The sequence below is a fragment of the Schistocerca cancellata genome, chromosome 6, assembly GCF_023864275.1.
Source record: "Schistocerca cancellata isolate TAMUIC-IGC-003103 chromosome 6, iqSchCanc2.1, whole genome shotgun sequence".
Classification (NCBI taxonomy): Eukaryota; Metazoa; Arthropoda; class Insecta; order Orthoptera; family Acrididae; genus Schistocerca; species Schistocerca cancellata.
The window spans coordinates 117,113,918-117,130,100 of record NC_064631.1 but is presented as its reverse complement, the minus strand read 5'-3'; the positions used below and the strand labels follow the sequence as shown (position 1 = coordinate 117,130,100).

The following is a 16,183-nucleotide window of genomic DNA, read 5'->3' as shown; positions in this document are numbered from 1 at the left end:
GTCAGGAAAACTGCTGGTGAATCCTGTGAATGCCTTGGGCAGATGGAGGGAATATTTTGAAGAGTTGCTCAATGTAGGTGAAAATGCGATCAGTAATGTTTCAGATTTCGAGGTAGAATGTGATAGGAATGGTGATGGAAATGGGATCACATTTGAGGAAGTGGAGAAAATGGTCAATAGATTGCAGTGCAATAAAGCGGCTGGGGTGGATGAAATTAAGTCGGAACTCATCAAATACAGTGGAATGTCAGGTCTTAAATGGCTGCACAGGATAATTGAAATGGCCTGGGAGTCGGGTCAGGTTCCATCAGACTGGACAAAAGCAGTAATCACACCAATCGTTAAACATGGAAACAGAAAAGATTGTAACAACTACAGAGGTATCTCTTTAATTACCATTGTGGGTAAAATCTTCTCAGGTATTGTTCAAAGGAAAGTGCGAGTATTAGTTGAGGAACAGTTGGATGAAAATCAGAGTGGGTTTAGGCCTCTTAGAGGTTGTCAGGACCAGATATTTAGCTTACGGCAAATAATGGAGAAGTGTTATGAGTGGAACAGGGAATTGTATCTATGCTTTATAGATCTAGAAAAGGTATATGACCGGGTTCCTAGGAGGAAGTTATTGTCTGTTCTACAAGATTATGAAATAGGAGGCAAACTTTTGCAAGCAATTAAAGGTCTTTACATGGATAGTCAGGCAGCAGTTAGAGTTGACGGTAAATTGAGTTCATGGTTCAGAGTAGTTTCAGGGGTAAGACAAGACTGCAACCTGTCTCCACTGTTGTTCATATTATTTATGGATCGTATGCTGAAAACAATAGACTGGCTGGGCGAGATTAAGATATGTGAACACAAAATAAGCAGTCTTGCATATGCGGATGACTTAGTTACGATGGCAGATTCGATTGAAAGTTTGCAAAGTAATATTTCAGAGTGAGATCAGAAATGTAAGGTCTATGGCATGAAGATTAGCATCTCCAAATCGAAAGTAATGTCAGTGGGAAAGAAATATAAACGGATTGAGTGCCAAATAGGAGGAACAAAGTTAGAACAGGGGACGGTTTCAAGTATTTAGGATGCATCTTCTCACAGGATGCCAACATAGTGAAGGAACTGGAAGCGAAGTGTAGCAAAGCTAATGCACTGAGGGCTCAGATATGATCTACTCTCTTCTGCAAGAAGGAAGTGAGTACCAAGACTAAGTTATCTGTGCACTGTTCAATCTTCCGACCAACTTTGTTGTATGGGAGAGAAAGCTGGGTGGATTCAGGTTACCTTATCAACAAGGTTGAGGTTACGGGTATGAAAGTAACTAGGATGATTGTAGGTACTAGTAGATGGGAACAGTGGCAGGATGGTGTTCACAATGAGGAAATCAAAGAAAAACTGGGAATGAACTCTATAGATGTAGCAGTCAGGGCGAACAGGCTTAGATGGTGGGATCATGTTACACGCATGGGAGAAGCAAGGTTACCCAAGAGACTCATGGATTCAGCAGTAGAGGGTAGGAGGAGTCGGGGCAGACCGAGGAGAAGGTACCTGGATTCGGTTAAGAATGATTTTGAAGTAATAGGTTTAACATCAGAAGAGGCACCAATGTTAGCACTGAATAGAGGATCATGGAGGAATTGTATAAGGGGGGGGGGGCTATGCTCCAGACTGAACGCTGAAAGGCATAATCAGTCTTAAATGATGATGATGGTGATGATGATGATGACCTTACTGACATTAAATAGATGTGCCACTTTGTAATACATATTACTCTCATACATGTTGACTTATCTCGAAAACAAATGACTGCAGTGTTCAAATTAACACGATATCCACAGTCATTGATCATTAAGTGTGTTCTGGTCGTTCATGACCCTCACAGAGAAGTAGGTAGCGACGGTGAAGTTGATGTTATCTTGGCTGCTAGAAATCCTTCGCAACAGTCCAACAGATATGCAAACGACTTTACATCCTAGCAATCCCAGCTCATCATGTCGTTCTTAATGTTGTGGGGAAGGGATGCAGATATTACCAGATGGGAATCTTGCATTTGGCTTACCTCAAGGTATCGTGATAAGGCCGATGCTGTTCACGATATACATAAATGACCTAGTGCAAGTCAGAACTATTCTGTAACTAATAATTCTTACACTTTCGTGTTCTCTCCAATACACAATGTTTTTCACATATTTGCATGTTCCCTTTAATGTTCCATTGGCGTCGCCCTAAGCACCTTAGAAGTAACACAGAGCCGGCCGGGGTGGCCGAGCAGTTCTAGGCGCTACAGTCTGGAACCGCGTGACCGCTACGGTCGCAGGTTCGAATCCTGGCTCCGGCATGGATATGTGTGATGTCCTTAGGTTAGTTAGGTTTAAGTAGTTCTAAGTTCTAGGGGACTGATGATCTCAGAGGTTATGTCCCATAGTGCTCAGAGCCATTTGAACCAATTTTGAAGTAACAGAGACGCGTTCCAAAATAACAGCTGACGTCGAGGCAAGTGTAAACAGACTTGTAATCAACTTACTCACCACAGAAAAAACTGGTTCCTGTGAGAACCATCGGCGTTTCCCAAAAGCTGTGCAGTAAGTGGAGTAAGTGTAAATACACTCCTGGAAATTGAAATAAGAACACCGTGAATTCATTGTCCCAGGAAGGGGAAACTTTATTGACACATTCCTGGGGTCAGATACATCACATGATCACACTGACAGAACCACAGGCACATAGACAACAGAGGCAACAGAGCATGCACAATGTCGGCACTAGTACAGTGTATATCCACCTTTCGCAGCAATGCAGGCTGCTATTCTCCCATAGAGACGATCGTAGAGATGCTGGATGTAGTCCTGTGGAACGGCTTGCCATGCCATTTCCAACTGGCGCCTCAGTTGGACCACCGTTCGTGCTGGACGTGCAGACCGCGTGAGACGACGCTTCATCCAGTCCCAAACATGCTCAATGGGGGACAGATCCGGAGATCTTGCTGGCCAGGGTAGTTGACTTACACCTTCTAGAGCACGTTGGGTGGCACGGGATACATGCGGACGTGCACTGTCCTGTTGGAACAGCAAGTTCCCTTGCCGGTCTAGGAATGGTAGAACGATGGGTTCGATGACGGTTTGGATGTACCGTGCACTATTCAGTGTCCCCTCGACAATCGCCACTGGTGTACGACCAGTGTAGGAGATCGCTCCCCACACCATGATGCCGGGTGTTGGCCCTGTGTGCCTCGGTCGTATGCAGTCCTGATTGTGGCGCTCACCTGCACGGCGCCAAACACGCATACGACCATCACTGGCACCAAGGCAGAAGCGACTCTCATCGCTGAAGACGACACGTCTCCATTCGTCCCTTCATTCACGCCTGTCGTGACACCACTGGAGGCGGGCTGCACGATGTTGGGGCGTGAGCGGAAGACGGCCTAACGGTGTGCGGGACCGTAGCCCAGCTTCATGGAGACGGTTGCGAATGGTCCTCGCCGATACCCCAGGAGCAACAGTGTCCCTAATTTGCTGGGAAGTGGCGGTGCGGTCCCCTACGGCACTGCGTAGGATCCTACGGTCTTGGCGTGCATCCGTGCGTCGCTGCGGTCCGGTCCCAGGTCGACGGGCACGTGCACCTTCCGCCGACCACTGGCGACAACATCGATGTACTGTGGAGACCTCACGCCCCACGTGTTGAGCAATTCGGCGGTACGTCCACCCGGCCTCCCGCATGCCCACTATACGCCCTCGCTCAAAGTCCGTCAACTGCACATACGGTTCACGTCCACGCTGTCGCGGTATGCTACCAGTGTTAAAGGCTGCGATGGAGCTCCGTATGCCACGGCAAACTGGCTGACACTGACGGCGGCGGTGCACAAATGCTGCGCAGCTAGCGCCATTCGACGGCCAACACCGCGGTTCCTGGTGTGTCCGCTGTGCCGTGCGTGTGATCATTGCTTGTACAGCCCTCTCGCAGTGTCCGGAGCAAGTATGGTGGGTCTGACACACCGGTGTCAATGTGTTCTTTTTTCCATTTCCAGGAGTGTAATATGAGGTTAAACTGCCACAGACGTGGACTTCACAGAGCTTTTTGACGATGCACTGGGCAGGTGTTTGACAAGACCAAAAAATCGTCGAAGGTAAATTTGTTTTCTATGTAACTGTTAGTTAAAGATAATAGTTTTCCGCACACCCTCACCACCGAAGTTGACGCGTGGTGTCGCCACTATGAGTAAGAATTCAAAAAACAACATGCCAGTTCTTCAATAGGAAAAGAGCTCAAGGCACAGCCACCTGTAAGCAAACCCCGTACGCTCAGTGTTCTAGGATAGGTAGGTTGCAGTTCATGTGGATGGTCTAGAGACTAAAACACTTCCGAACGCTACAATATGGCACTGAATACTCAGTTTTCATTCTGGCAAGGGAAACTTCTGTTCCTTAGTTTATTTGTTTATTTACTTACTCGTTTATATTTTAATTCATCTGGTCTGATGTGGCTCACCACGAATTCTTCTCCATAGCAGAGAAGCACTTACGTCCAACGACCCCCATTTCAGTTTCTGTCTTCCCCTATAATTTTCACTTTCTACAGGTCCCTGTAATACCATGAAAGCTTTTGCTTGACGAGTGAACCAGATATCTCGTACTGTACCATCTTCTAATCACGTTTTCTCCATATTCCTTTCCTCAACTACTCTGTTTTAAACACCATCTATGTTAAAGGAGTCACTTATTGTCACTCTATCTTTTTCTGGTGATGTCGGTATTTATTCCTACTCGATTGTTGTGGCTTGGCTTGCTGGCGACTCTGATGAGCACAACCAAACCACTAAAAACTTGGCAGTAATTAATTTTCTGCTCTACCATCCGATTTATAACGAATCTAACCCCCATATATCATATTCTCATGCTGTTGATATTATCGTATATTCGCCATGCAGGAAGTTCATTTCTTTCTCACTTCACTGATCCCCTCTTGATATAAAGTCTAGTGTAATTGATCCTCAGCCGCCCGAGTGGTAGCCCAGCGTCGTAATCAGGATGTAGCCACAGCCTGCCAGCCAGTGAACACTCCTGCCTACATAGCAAAGGCAGCAGAAGCCACCACAAATTTCTATGATCTCTCAGCTGAGTCGGGAAGAGTAACTTACTGTCGGACAACAACAGCCAAACTCTGGACATTGGCCTCCTTTGCAGTGGTTTGCAAGTGACACAGAAAAAGGGCCTGTCCCAAAACGCAACTCTGGACAGCGGTATACCGACCCCCGATCCCAGATCGCCGTCGCTGCTGCACCTGGGTCACATTACGATTCATAGCCTGTGCCTTCCGCTGCCGAACTTACGATGCAGCTATGGCCAGTGCCTCCAGTCGGTGAACCGACGACCACAGTCTCACTGCCCGAGGCTACGTAGCCAGCAGTCTGCTACCGTCTCCATGGTCTGGGTCACAATATGAGTTCCAGATTGCACAGTGCCATAGGTGACCTCTGCCACTTGGCTCCTTTCTCCAGCCTGCAGTTCCATGTTCATCACCTGAGTACTCCCGCCCGGACGCCTGAATGTCCATGACACTGGCTGCCTCGAGCGATCCCCCTGCTCTTTGTCGCTGTTATGGTTCATCTATGTCGGCATGCTTGGGTCTGTGGGTCACCGCCAATCGCCTGCTCTCTGACTGCAGCACGTAGACTGCTATAAAAGAATCTTGCTATCGTCATCGGAGCTTTGAAAAATTCTTATTAACATGCATGCATGCCACTCCTAGGAACGACATCACATTGGCGTGTCAAAATCATAAAAAAGAACATGTCAAATATCCATTGCACCAACTGTGTTTCCCGTTGTTGACGTGAACAGATAAAAAGTGCTGTCGTTGGCCCAAGCATATCACACGACATACTGAGTGGAAACTGTTCTCATTGTGTTGGTGACATGTATACATGTTAGTAAGATTTTTCCGAAGATTGGATGATGTCATCAAAAGTCTGTCGAAATCGATCGTTGTGAAGCAAACGAAATATACCAAGCGATCTTCGTTACAGAAGATATCTCTATTCACCACTTACTGATCGTGTCCTACGAATATGTGCAGCCCATATTAAGAAAGTGTTTTGGGAACCGAGTGGCTGTCTATATCGTCTGCAACTCCACCCACAACCAGCACTGAGCTGCTCGCTAACAACTCCCCAAAAGTAGTATCTGTTCACTTGGTGTCAGACAATATTTGACGCTGCATTTGGGCTTACGAAAAGCACAGCAACAATGACACTCAGCACATGATTCCAAGAAAGTGTCGACAGAGTTTTTGGGGCCTGTTAGGTTGCGCTTCTTGTCTTTTCCTTTCGTTTCCGTTTGGATTTATTGTACACTTGCGGTGGTAATGATAAGCAAAATGCTTGTGAACGAGATAGTGACAACCAAGGAGAATTAATGCGCTACGAGTGAAAACAGAAGACACAGTGAAGGGCGGGATTTATCATCAGAGTTTCTTTGCTCGAAGGGGAAGGGGGGAGGGGGTTTGACTAAGCATTTTCCGGATAAGGCCGCTAGAGTTAGAGTTGATACTGGGACTTCACATAAGGAAAACGACAGTTTAAGCGATTACAGAAGATGACAGTCGGCTTTTAGCATGAATCCACTCATCTTTGATAGTAGTACTGTCTCATGGGTGGTTACATTTTATTGTAAATCTCGGTGAGACGTCGTTATTACCTGCAGCAGAAAAATTAGCGAACTGGTGTAGAGAGCAGGTCTAAGGAGTGTCTCGTTTAAAGTTGGTAGGGGGTGCTAATACACAAGTAATGTGCGATTAGAAGTTACAGTCGCTTAGCTCTTCAGTGACTTTCATTGTTAGTAGTTCGCAACAGAAGACATAATGCAACACATAATCTTCGCAGCAGCATAATGCTGTACAAAAGCAACGTAAATTCCTCGAAAGTTTGGTAGGTCGTACCACGTAAATGAATGTTGATTCATATGAAGTGACAGGTGATGACTCTGCCGATAAGGTCATTCTGCAGGAAGAAAAACAACGAACACTCGATGAACTTTTATGGGGACTACCATGTGACGTGTCACACAAACTGGGCATCGAATTCCTGAAATCTCTGGGTGAAGCTGTAGCAACTTTTTCTGAAATTGAATCAGTGGCTAGGCTGAGAGAGAATCGAGTAGCTTTTAATGCAGAGGTAATATGTCTTATATTTGGTTCTCCAAGCCTGATTAGTAGTTTCACAGGGAGCCCAGTGTCAAAGATACAAACAGATGTGACATTCCATTCAAAAACTGTCCGAAAACGTGCGGAGGAGGGAATCTTGGTCGTCGCTCTATAATGTTTCTTTGTAAACCTTCTGAATGTACCGATACAAGAGTAGCGGTAGTTATGCCCTTACATCAAGTATCAGTATGCAGTATGACATTAATGCTTATCTCATCTGGGGATTGTACTGTTTAACTTAAAGATATTAATCTCTGGAAATCAATGGTGCTGCAGGTTTGTAAATCGACAGACTAAAAGAACACCGATTTTAATTTCCAGAAACCCAGATAAGATTATGTAAGGTGGCACTTCGTAACTTTAATTAAATACTTCTTTCATTAATACCGGGATTTCTGAATGAATCTGATGATAAGGAAATCTTCAGTAGCTAACATGCACAGATAACACGCTGAATATTTAATGTCAGCGATGTAATATTTTGTCAATGAGTAAGCCATCTAATAGTCACGACAAAGTCTGATGTGGAAGTGGACTTATAAAATAGTCGCTAACTTCTGTATAATTCTGATAATCAGTGAGTACACAGAAAATGTTTGAACTAGTGTGTCCAAACATTTGTGGAAGCTATGGAAGATGTGAGTATCGCGAAAAGTGGTGTAAAAAGAAAATGTATTATAGAGCGGTGTGTCCACTGCACAAGGACGCCCTTTCGTGTGACTATGGGATACGCCTGTGAGAGATCAGTGGCAGACATTTATCCGGCTATGAAAATGGACAGTTGTGTAGGTTTTGATTGGATACAGGTTGATAGGTATCCGTGCCAGCCGTAAATCTGAGGCCTCCATTCACACACTACGTTCGGCAATGTAGAGTTTCTGAGTGGTAGCGAGAGATTTCCAGGTATGTATGCGGCACTTGTCAAATGAGCGGGCATTCTTGGGCAAGGTATATAAGGAATATAATACTGAAAGATATGGAGATTTGCTTAAAATGATCGCAGGAGCTGATCTGCTTATTAATAATTTACTTTATGCGTAGTAGATCCTTTGCCAGAAAACGAGAAACAGGATCTGTCACAATGTTTCATACAACATAATACATCTTTGTGCACCAAATTTACCAAACCCAGATAGGGTCCATTGCTGTAGACAATTTTAATTGGGGAAACATGAGGCTGCCGAAAGGTGCGGTGATAGCTGAGAAATATTAGAGGGAAATTAGTTGAATAGGTGTTTCGACGTAGAATGCACTAACCACTCTAAGGGGAAAGGTGCCACATCAGAAAAAACATGACACAGTGGACATGTACACATGGAATAATTTAACCCACCAGGTTCATTGCCAGCTGCACCTACAAGGCAGCATAGATTTCCCACCACGAACAATTCATCTGTGTGCAAGAAACCATAACGGGTCCTCCATCACCTACAACCAATGATGGACGTGTTTATCGATCGACTGCGCCAGAATAGAACTGCAGAAGAAAAAACCAGTCCCCGGTCAGCAAATGTCATCATTCTTCCAAAGAACGTCTGAGACTGATAGTAAGAATGCCAATGCACTATAACTAACACCTACACAATGCTTAACTCTACAGGAACCTTAGAAATTCTGGGACAATGCTGTTATTTCACCAAATGGATTTATGGAGTGGATACACACAATTAGAGATAGCACTGGAAGATCGACCTAAAACCGCGTTTTCGGGTCTATCACTATCAGTGTCGTTGTATGTGATTCGGATCGAAAAATTCTCTATTTACTTTCCAGTGGTTATTAGACTAGGTGTTCAGGGTTGTGAAACTGAAATAATGCATGTTGTACTTAGATTATAGTATTGTATTTTTCAAAGGCTTCCAGCAGCATGTCATGCACCTATAAAAGACTTGGACCTGTTTCACGAGGTGTGATTCTCCCACTGTTTACAAAAGCAACATATCGTCTTACAGGAGGTCCACTGTTTAGGCCATATCATTAGCCAAGCCGTAGAGGATTTCAAGACACCTGAGACAGTAAAGAAATTACACTCGTATCTCAGATTCAGCAATTCTTATGGAAAACGCATCCAAATTTTTCTGCGGTAGCAAGGCCCTCCACTTATATACAAAAATATGGTATTATAGTTCAACTGGCTTCCATATTGCAAAGGAACACTTGAGTGACTGAAAACATTATTGATTACCAGCCTCATCCTTGCTCTTCCTATCAAAAAAAATTATATAGTTATGTGAGTCAAGCAACGCTGCTCCTGGCCATATTATGAGTGAGGACATTGACAGGGAATAATACCCAGTAACTTACGCTCTAGAAACCTCAATAAAGCAGACAATAAGAAATTCTCATGCCTCACCTATGTCACCTGTCACGGTTGTACTTCAAAGTCATACCGATCATGCAGCAACGAAATGCTTTATTGGACTTAATGATCCAACCGTTTTTGACCCACTGAACTTTATTGCTAACCGAATTTGAATTAGATGTTGTATATCACCCAGCAAATAGATGGTTCAGATGGCTCTGAGCACTATGGGACTTAACTTCTGAGGTCATCGGTCCCCTAGAACTTAGAATTACTTAACCCTAACTAACCCAAGGACATCACACACACCCATGCCCGAGGCAGGATTCGAACCTGCGACCGTAGCGGTCGTCGGTTCCAGACTGTAGTGCGTAGAACCGCTCGGCCACCCCGGCCCGCTTATGATAACAGTTCAGTGCAACAGTACTACATGCTTCATATGAGTATCCATCAATGCAGGGGTATACATAATTCTACCTTATTCCGTTCCTGAAAACTATGTAGCTCGCAAAGAAATTATACTACATTCTAATAATAAGTCTTTACTTATCTGAGTGAATCCCGATGCGTTGCTGCGACTGTGCAGTGTATCCTTGCATTTCGCAGCAAGACAAGAGGGCGACACTGTAACGTGGCACATTTGAGTGAAAGCTATATGCGGATGAATATGCATCAAAAAAATAAATTTTCAATAACGGATGTGAATAACTGGTATGTTAACTTTTACGAATAATTGTGACAATTGAGTATCTCGTAGAGATGATCTAATCCACATTTCTCTTTTCAAAAACCAGGAGAAGTTTGCTGGTCATGTAATCCAAAAACCATCAGTACAAAATTAACGTGACACTTGAACTGTTAACATTGCAGAATTGAAGATGCTAGGGAATCAAATAATTAATGCAGCAACCAGGCTCGAAGTAGTTATGAATTCGCAACATTCACAGACCTATTCCATTGTCCATAAGCAAGCGACCGGTTACGAGCGCGGAGCAGTCCTAAGTAATCAGATTTACTAATCATACCGAAAAATGTACTTTAACGCCGATTATAAAGTCGCTTGATCCTACTAGGTACCTTGTATCTAGTAAATGCTGCTCAAGGACATAACTTTTCATCATACAAAAGAAAATTCGTCACAACTGCTCGAAAACAGCTCCTTTACGTCTGTACATAACATTCTACAGTTCCTTACTGCAATGCAGTGGATGCTTTCTCTGAACGAGGAGTTCACATTTGTCGAGAACCGCCAACGAGCACTAATGGATAAAGCACAAGACGTACCGAAGATTTGTACTGATGGAGTGCCTTAGCAAAGGTTTTGTGAATGTACCAGGTTAAGTCAAGAACTATGTATACTTTGCGTACTACCGTTTATTAATATGAAGCTAGAGGTATACAATGCACATCATTTCTCTATGTAATCTCCCTCCTTCTCAATGCTCTCGGCCCAACGGTCAACGAGTTTACGTATTCCTTTCAAACAATAGGTTTTCGGCTGGTCGTGAAGCCACTTTTGCACCACATTTCGCACGTCCACATCTGGGGCAAATTGGGGACCACGCAACGCATCCTTCAGTGTCCCAAACAAGTAAAAGTCACCAGTGGTTCCAGACTGTAGCGCCTAGAACCGCTCGGCCACCCCGGCCGGCCAGCAAATAGAATTCGTCTGGGTTGTTGGCTGCGTTGTCCATATATAAAATTGTCCAAAATTTCGGATACTGTAGCTTTCTTCTGAGTGGACTATTTTGTACATTGGCAGTGCGATCAACAGTCAAGAAGAATCTTACTGGCAGTGACAATGGGCATAGAAGCCTACGCTTACAAACACCCAGAAAAGTCTTGCAGGAAGTAAGGAAGACTTAGCTACGGAAGTACATGCTGTTGAATGCATTGGGGTAAGTGTGGAAGAATGGTGCAGGGCTCAGGCTGCTGATGTAGATAGAATTCCATGAGGCAAGTGTGGTTAAGCTCAGAGGATGGAGTGCTGTACAGGCAAACAAGGTGCAACAACCACGTGGTTCTGCTGGCAAAATTTGGAGGTGAAATTTTAAGGTGGGCTCACAATTCGAGCTTGGTAGGACATTGTGGATGATATAGCAAGGAGTGCTGTGTTACAGCAAATTATTAGTGACCAATGAAAAACAAATACATACAGTGTTACGTGAAGAAGTGCGTTCTTTGTAATCAAAGAGCTCGGAATATTCATAAAAAAATCCCAACACAAAGGTTACCTGAGGCATACGGACCATTGCAAAGGATCAGAATGGATTACTTGGCCCCTTTGCCAAAACGCCAGCAGGGAATCGATATTTATGATTTACAGTTGATCATTTTTCACTTTTTTGCTGTCATCGCCATACCAAGTAAAGAGACAGAAATGGTGGCACAGACTATGGGTCACCAATGGTTACTGCGATTAAGAAACCAAAGAAACCAGGTACCTTAAAAACTGACCAAGAAACTAAACTTCTCACCAAGTCACTCAATAACATGTGCCGACTATTATGTGTAAGGAGTTACTAACGAGAGCACATCATGCAAAAGCAAGAAGCAGAACTCAAAGAGTGGATATAACATTGGAGAAAATATTATTATGTAAATGTTAGCTACAATGATTCGGATACTCTACTACCATACGTTGCAGCAACATGTAACTCAAAAATTCATGAATACACAGGCTTACCGCTTTCTGAAGTTGTTTTGCCCCAAACATGCCCTCACCTTTAGAATTCTGCCAGTATGTCCTGGGAGAAATGTATTATCCTCTCGAAATTTTTATAAAAGATTGAACTGTACCCGGTATCCGGTTAGAAAGGAATAGCAGGAATGCATCCGCCACAAATAGCGAAATTTCTAAAGTACCATGACGTGCAGGTGGTTATGCTACTTCTTGAAAGAATAACTAAACTGTTCATTTCGGGTCACCAAGGACTGTATCAGGTGGTCGAGATGACATCTTCACTTAATGTCAACCTGCAGCTTCTGACGTGAAGCTAATTTAGTGTGGATTTTGACGTATGGGCAGTAGAAAATAAAATTCAACAATTTGACGATACCTTTCGGAAACTGAGGTCCATCATGCAATTCAAGATGGGGTTGAATTATAATCGCTGGAAATAGCAGCTATAATGACCAGTTTTCTATTGTTTTCAGGAGTTGCTGCACCAGACCAGAGAATCTGTCCCACGGATTCAATAGAAAAGGGACTGGTTGATGCAGGTGCTTAACTCCTAAAAACAGTAACCAGCACTGAGATGCTTAGCAAAGACTATCACGGTGGTACAACAGATAAAAGCAGGCTTGGAAACGGGCCGGGAGCCCTTGAAATACACACCATGCAACTCACGAGTCTCGAAGAGGTGGTAAGCAATACTATGCACCGTGGCCGCCGCACTCGTTATTCACACATGAGGATGAGCAGTTAACGACGACTAAAACGTTTTAAAAGCCGACTGGATAATGTGGACACGCACTTGAGGTTTTGACCCACTCTCGCCAAAATTATCACTGATGTGCTCGTTGAAATCATATAACTGCAGGAAGCTCTCCTACACTCTGCCCATTGGACTCCCAATACTCTTACCTACGGGAGAGTTCTTGGGATACGCAAAATTCGTATCGAGGTAACAGCACCATTAGATTTGTTAATATCAGTAGACGAGAAGTTCTCTCCACTCTAATGTATCACATGATATCCACCAAAATGGATATGTCAGTAGACGAGAATTCCTCACCACTCTGCTGGAACAGATTTCCACGAAGCTGTTCGAGTGCCGATGGAACACCAGGTCGACCATGTAACTAAATATTGGACCGAACATCGCCGGACACTGATCATCATAAGAACTTCTACCTCAGCCATCTGGATAATTCTGGTAAAATGTGTTGTGAATTGCCACCCCAAACGTAGAGTCGCCCAAGTCCTACCTTTCTCTTCCTTTAACCTGCACATCCTTAAAAGTCGAGTCGGTACCAGTGACTCACACCCACCGTGCGAATCAGAATGGTGAAAACTTTTCCAGGGCCACATAGACCCCTTGTTTGAGCATCGAAATAAATGATATAGCGTATATAGTAATATGAAAACTGAAGAAGGAGTCGCAAAAGCTACATGAGAAGTGACTACCCCCAATACGTGCAGCAGAATGTAAAGCATAAAACAATGCTGTGCAAATTAGTGTCTCTGTGGCAACCATATACTTAAGGAATACTTCGATGTTCAGGATTAATCTAAGGAGGGAAGCAATGAAGTGACGAAAAATTTTAACCGCATGGAAAGCACACAAAATCGTTAATCAGGCCGCAGCCGCAGCCTGCTTCTTGGTCAACGGTCCTTCATACACAGCTGCGTCGACAGAAGTCACTATTCATTTCTGTGAGTTGTTGTATGCATCTGGAATCCTTACCTACTGCCAAATGACAAAGCCAGACACTAGTCTGATCCACAGGATACCAAGTGACAACGCTCTTCCCACAAATGCAATCTTGGGCAGAGGTACGTAAACGCCGACGTCCAACCCGTTGGCAGTGGAACAGGTGGGCCACGCTATGATGTACAGGCGGTTCCCATCAGCTCCGAACTTCATTATGCAGCCAAGACCACAGTCTGCAGTCCATGAACCAACGACTAACCTCTGACAGTAGGCTGATTTTTCCAAGGTGAGTGCCACACGGTGAGTTCCAGTTAGCTCCGTGCCATGGGGGGTCACTACTGCTCGGCTCTCCTGAAACTCTGCTCTCCCCCATTCGCCTTCTTTGACAAAGCTGTTGGTAGAAAAAAGGGTGACTCCTTATGAGAGGAGTAACTTTTTCCATTGCTGATGACCTTTATTCAAAGTGACTGGGATGGAACCTGGGACCTAGAACTTGTTAATTGCTAGTCAGTAATATGACCTCTAGAACCCACAAGAGTTTGCGACGTAGATAATATTCCACAATAAGACCATTCTATTCTAGCACAGACACAGCACAGTCCTGACTTAGTATTTTAGAACTTCCAAACACATATTTCGAACATTTTCTAGGTTCTGATGGTATTGTCGAAGGTAAGACAGATGTCAGACTCAGCTGGTAATGCTTCTTAGAAGCACCCCGTGAAGGCTCTTGTTCTTCGTTAGCGTAACTGCCTAATGAATGCTGGTCACTCTGCGTAAAACTGACGGTAAGTATCTGAAATCTTGCTCTAGTTAACTTTGTCACTGTGCTGTCAATGTTGACGTAGAGAAGTAAAGATCATCGCAAATCTGTCTTTGCTGTAGCGGTAGAAAGTCTTCTTCTAAATGAATAAGTCCGTCATCTTTGGAAAAGCGAAGCCTGTGTTTCTGGAAGATGGAGCACGCGTACTGGAAATGGAATTTTATTTGAATAACTTACTTCAGTTTTGGCTTCGCCAAGCATTTTAATGTTGGAGGCAACCACGTTTTATAACCACTATACTAGCAAAAAATAAAGTGTTCACGCTAAATGGCCATTAATATGCTCACCGTTTAGCTTCAAAAAGGCGGCATAAATTCAAGATCAAAGACAACCAAATGATGCCACATGTAAAGGGACAAACGTTCTGTCTGATATCATTTTCCGTCCGGAAGAATCCCAAGTGTATCATGCTTTACACCAATCACAATCAATAAGTAAATGTAAGTAATCTAATGTAGATGGGAAGAGAATGCGCTGTGGTAACGGCCCTTTATTTAGACCCATTTCTTGGCCTTGGAAAGGAACGTTGTCGATATTCTGAGATGGCCACAAGCCATGACACAAGGATTCTCGCGAACATCTTAAGTCCTCTAGCTCCAAGTCTCTTCTATAATGGAAACGTTAGTATCTTCATTACTGTTAGGATCTTCGGAATAAGTGAGTAACCAAAATTATGTCACGAACTAGTTGGGCGAGATCGTAAATGTCGAAAGCGATCAGAATAAACTGAGAGAAAGGAAATGCCACTAGAACGGAACTTCATGGTAGCCCTTATCTTCTTTAGCGTATTTGAGCTATACAGCCAGTAATCCTGTCCCAGCAGTTCTATGATGTTACACGAGATTTCGTAAAATGCGTTTTTCTTATATCTCCACGCATTGTGTTTACCAAAAAATCCAGTGTGTTCACAACTGTTGCTCTTTTAAGAAGTACCCGCTAGTACACATGTACACACACTAAAAACCAAAATATCTTATGGTTCTCTGCGTGATTTTCGTTTTTTCCACGTCTCTCGAAATAACAAGTTGAGATTAAAGGAATTAATGATGTAAAGTGATAGTTTGGTAAGTGAAAGAAACGAAATATTCTAAGGATTTGTTCTGTATCAATGCTGATTCTGTCTGTGAAATTTCTTCACAGTGTAACTGTTGATAACGTTTTTCATTGCCATTTACAGCATAAACAGCTACAGATGTCATGACCACACAAGGCAGGAAATTATTAGGTGTAAAGATATAATACAAACATTACGTTATTTTACATTTATTTTAAATAACTGCTCATCACTACATAGTAAATTACAATTTCAATAGCAAGCACACCAACAATCCTATCTCTGTCACATCAATAACAGTTATAGTTTTATCATAATTACTTGGCTTCTGACAAAGACAGCAGCGTAAGCAGCCAAAAACGAAGTTAAGATTTATGCGCAACTTTTATTCCTCCTTTGCTGCATTCTCCGTAGCTTTTCATAACGCAGGTCACGTCAAA

The 16,183-nt window shown here is 43.5% G+C and overlaps 1 protein-coding gene and 1 long non-coding RNA gene across 6 annotated transcripts in view; one reads left to right on the top strand and one right to left on the bottom strand.

Moving 5' to 3' along the window:
* The window catches only part of LOC126190903 (uncharacterized), a 554,406-nt gene that overhangs the window by 126,503 nt on the left and 411,720 nt on the right, over nt 1–16,183 (top strand). The window lies entirely within an intron of this gene.
* The window catches only part of LOC126190901 (probable chitinase 10), a 362,914-nt gene that overhangs the window by 46,054 nt on the left and 300,677 nt on the right, over nt 1–16,183 (bottom strand). The gene's annotated exons all lie outside the window — the stretch shown is intronic.